A 5,150-nucleotide genomic window follows, 5' to 3' on the forward strand; every position below is an offset into this window, starting at 1 on the left:
GTCGTGTTTCCATGGCAACCATGTGGTTGTGTTGCCATGTTAACCGTGCGGTTCTGTTGCCATGGTAACCATGGGGTCGTGTTGCCATGGCAACCATGCTGTCATGTTTCCATGGCAAAGATTGTGTGGTGTTCCATGGAAACAATGGGGTTGTTTTCCCATGGCAACCATGAGGTTGTGTTGCAATGGCAACTATTGTGTTTTGTTACAAGTGCAACCATGGGTTTGTGTTGCAATGGGAACCATGGGGATGGGTTTCCATGGCAACCATGGTGTTGTGTTTCCATGGCAACCATGGGGTTGTGTTCCCATGGTAACAATACGGGTGTGTTGCCATGGTAACTACTGGGTTGTGTTCCTATGGTAACCATGGGTTTGAGTTGCCATGGTAACCATGGGGTTGTGGTACAATGATAACCATTGGGTTGTTTTCCCATTCCAACCATGGGGTTGTGTTGCCATGGCAACCATGTGATTTTGCTACCATGGCAAACATGGGGTTGTGTTGCCATGGTAACATGTGGTTCTGTTGCCATGGCAACCATGGGGTTGACTTACCATGGAAAGCATGGGGTTATGTTACCATGGTAACCATGGTGATGGGTTGCCATGGCAAGCATGGGGTTATGTTGCTATGGCAAAAATGGCGTTGTGTTTCCATGGTAATCCTGGGGATGGTTGCCATGTCAAACATGGGGTTTTGTTACCGTGTAAACCATAGGGTTATGTTGCCAAGGTAACCATGGGGTAGCGTTGCCATGGCATACATGGGGTTGTGGTTTTTATGGTAACCTTTGGGTTGTTTTCCCATGGCAATCATGGGGTTGTGTTGCCATGGCAACCATTGGGTTTTTGTTACAAAGGTAAGCATGGGGATGGGTTGCCATGGCAAACATGTGGTTGTGTTGATATGGTAACCATGGGCTTCTGTTACCATGGAAACCATGGGGTTGTGTTTTCATGGCAACCATAGAGTTATGTTACCATGGTAACCATGGGGTTGTGTTGCCATGCCAACCATGGTTTTGTGGTTTTCATGGTAACCATGGGGTTGTTTTGCAATGGAAACCATGGCATTGTGTTTCCATGGTAATGATGGAGAAGGGTTCCCATGGTAACCATGGTTTTCACTTGCCATGGTAACAATGGGGATGTGTTCCATGATAACCATGTGTCCTGGTTTCAGTTAGCACAGAATTAATTTTCTTCCTAGTAGCTGGTGGAATGCTGTGTTTTGGCTTAGAATGAGAAGGGTGCTGATAACACCCCGATGCTTTAATTGTTGCAGAGCAGTGCTTATACTAAGCCAAGGACATCTCAGCCTTTGCTCTGTCCTGCCAACGGGCAGGCTGGGGGGTGCAGTAAGAGCTGGGAGGGGACAGACCCAGGACAGGTGACCCAAACTAGCCAAAGGGGTATTCCATACCATCTGACGTCATGCTAAACAATATATAGGGGTGGCTAGCCGGGGGGAGGGGGCCGGACTGCTCGGGGTTAGGCTGGGCATCGGTCAGCGGGTGGTGAGCAATTGCATTGTGCATCACTTGTTTGTACATACTATTATTACTTTCGTATTATCACCATTGTATCATCATTATTATTATTGTTATTATTATTTTTGTTATTTTTTTTTTCCTGTCTTATTAAACTGTCTTTATCTCAACTCACGGGCTTCACTTTCCATTTCTCTCCCCCGTCCCAGAGAGGGAGGGGGGAGGGTGAGCGAACGGCTGCGTGGTGTTTAGCTGCCGGTCGGGTTAAACCACGACAGTCTTTTTGGCGCCCAACGTGGGGCCCGAAAGGTTGAGATAACGGCAGATCTGATCAGAGTGTGTTAAACTAAAATTGGTGGAAGGATTAGACCTGCTTAATAGTCACTTGTCATGATGCTGATTGCTTTAATCACAACTCTGCTGCGCCTGTTTTCCAAATTGAGTATTATAGTACATTATTTTCCGTATTTGCTCTCTGTAGTGTTGTTTCTCCTCTCCGGGCCCTGGTTTCAGACCATTATGGTACTAAGTGTTATAGCAATGGCTTATGAGACGATAAGATATCTGGTCATGACTCTAACTTGGTATTTATACTCAGTAACATCGTGGACTCTGTACTTTGGAAACAGCATCTTGGGAACTATTAGCAATTATACCTATTGTTTTTCTCCATTAGAGAGTCAATCTGTGGAGGGGAAAGGGGAGGATATTTTTCCTTACTTGCTTACTCTCCCTTTCTCCTTCACCACCCCTGTATCCTCCTGGGTCACTCTGCCTTCCTCCTTCACCACCCTCTTATCCCCTGAGCTTGTCACAATAGCTCTCCAAGATATTGAATATTTCTGGAATACTCAGAATACCATAGTCTTGTTGTTCTGCCTCATGAATGCACTTCAGATTCTGCTTAAAGTTAAACAACTACTTATGAAGCTCATCCGGAGATCTGCCCGGAGGCAGTATAGTTGTGGGTGGCAGGGAGTATGGGTGGATATGGGCAGGCATCTAGAGCAGTTGGCACCCCCAGTGTGTTGGAAATTCACCCCTGAACAATGGCAAAATCCTCAAAAACTGGCAGAATGCTTGAAAAAAAGGTGAATTATTTATAGCCCGATGGGCCCATGACACCTCAGGCCATCAAGGTAGAGATGCAACATACAGATGGGCTCGTGATCGAGGGGTGGACTTGACCATGGACGCTATAGCACAGGTTATTCATGACTGTGAAACATGTGCTGCAATCAAGCAAGCCAAACGGTCAAAGCCTCTTTGGTATGGAGGACGATGGCTGAAATATAAATATGGAGAGGCCTGGCAGATTGATTACATCACACTCCCTCAAACTCGCAATGGCAAGCGCCACGTACTTACAATGGTGGAAGCAACCACCGGATGGCTGGAAACATATCCTGTGCCTCATGCTACCGCCCGGAACACCATCCTGGGCCTTGAAAAGCAAGTCCTATGGCGACATGGCACCCCAGAAAGAATAGAATCAGACAATGGGACTCACTTCCGAAACAACCTTATAGACACTTGGGCCAAAGAACATGGTATTGAATGGGTGTATCACATCCCCTATCATGCACCAGCCTCCGGGAAAGTTGAACGATACAATGGCCTGTTAAAGACTACCTTGAAAGCAATGGGCGCTGGGACGTTCAAAAACTGGGATACGCATTTGGCAAAGGCCACCTGGTTAGTCAATACTAGGGGATCTACCAACCGAGCTGGACCTGCCCAATCAAACCTGTTACGTACTGTAGATGGGGATAAAGTTCCTGTAGTGCATGTAAAAAATATGCTGGGTAAAACAGTCTGGGCTACTCCTGCCTCAGGAAAAGGCAAACCTATTCGTGGAATTGTTTTCGCTCAGGGACCTGGATATACTTGGTGGGTGATGCAAAAGAACGGAGAGGTCCGGTGTGTACCTCAAGGAGATTTAATACTGGGTGAGAATAGCCCATGAACTGAATTGCACCATGTTAAATAGTATATTATACTGTATGTTATCACTACCATGATTACTATAGGTGACTAATTAGAATGTATGGAAAAGAGTGTAACCTGAGCATGACATAAATGGTATGGAATAAGGGGTGGATAGATGTCCTGGTTTCAGTTAGCACAGAATTAATTTTCTTCCTAGTAGCTGGTGGAATGCTGTGTTTTGGCTTAGAATGAGAAGGGTGCTGATAACACCCCGATGCTTTAATTGTTGCAGAGCAGTGCTTATACTAAGCCAAGGACATCTCAGCCTTTGCTCTGTCCTGCCAACGGGCAGGCTGGGGGGTGCAGTAAGAGCTGGGAGGGGACAGACCCAGGACAGGTGACCCAAACTAGCCAAAGGGGTATTCCATACCATCTGACGTCATGCTAAACAATATATAGGGGTGGCTAGCCGGGGGGAGGGGGCCGGACTGCTCGGGGTTAGGCTGGGCATCGGTCAGCGGGTGGTGAGCAATTGCATTGTGCATCACTTGTTTGTACATACTATTATTACTTTCGTATTATCACCATTGTATCATCATTATTATTATTGTTATTATTATTTTTGTTATTTTTTTTTTCCTGTCTTATTAAACTGTCTTTATCTCAACTCACGGGCTTCACTTTCCATTTCTCTCCCCCGTCCCAGAGAGGGAGGGGGGAGGGTGAGCGAACGGCTGCGTGGTGTTTAGCTGCCGGTCGGGTTAAACCACGACACCATGGTGTTTTGTTGCCATTACAACCAAGGGGTAGGGTTGCCTAGGTAACCATGGGGTTGCGGTTCCATGGCAACCGTGGGGTTGGGTTGCCATGGCAACCCTGGGGTTGTGTTGGCATGGCAATCATGGGATTGTGGTGCCATGGTAACCATGGGGTTGTGTTTCCATGGCAACCATGGATTTGTGTTGCCATGGAAACGATGGGGTTGTGTTGCCGTCGCACCAATGGTCTTGTGTTGCCATGGCAACCATGGGGTTGTGTTGCTTGGCAAACATGTGGTTGGGTTGCCATGGCAACCATGGGGTTGTGTTGCCATAGCAAACATGGGGTTGTGTTGCCATGGCAACCATGGGGTGTTGCCATGGGGTGGTGACATCATAGTGGTACAGGCAACACAAGGCCATGTTACTATAGGAAGTGTAAGATTGTTGCCATGTTAACCATGGGGTTGTTTTTCCATGGCAAACATGGGGTGGTGTTACCATGGCAACCATGGTGTTCTGCTGCCATGGCAACCATGTATTTGTGTTGCCATGGCAACCATGGGGTTTTGTTGCCATGGTAACCATGGGGTGGTGTTGCCATGGCAAACATGGGGTTCTGTTGCCATGGAAACCATGTTTTTGTGTTGTCAACACAACCATAGGGTTGTGTTACCGTGGCAACCATGGTGTTGTGTTCCATGGCAACCATGGGGTTGTGTTGCCATGGCAACCATGGGGTTATGTAGCCAACGGAACCATGGGGTTGTGTTGTCATGGCAACCATGGGGTGTTACCATGTGGTGGTGACACTGTAGTGCCATAGGAAACACAAGGCTATGTTACTATAAGAAGAGCAGGATTGTTGCCATGGCAAATATGGGGTTGTGTTACCGTGGTAACCATGGTGTTGTGTCCTTGGTAACCATGGGGTTCTGTTGCCATGGCAACCAGCATTTTGTTTTTCCAA

The sequence above is a fragment of the Aythya marila genome (genome assembly GCF_965140915.1).
Source record: "Aythya marila genome assembly, contig: HAP1_HAP1_SCAFFOLD_238, whole genome shotgun sequence".
Taxonomy (NCBI): Eukaryota; Metazoa; Chordata; class Aves; order Anseriformes; family Anatidae; genus Aythya; species Aythya marila.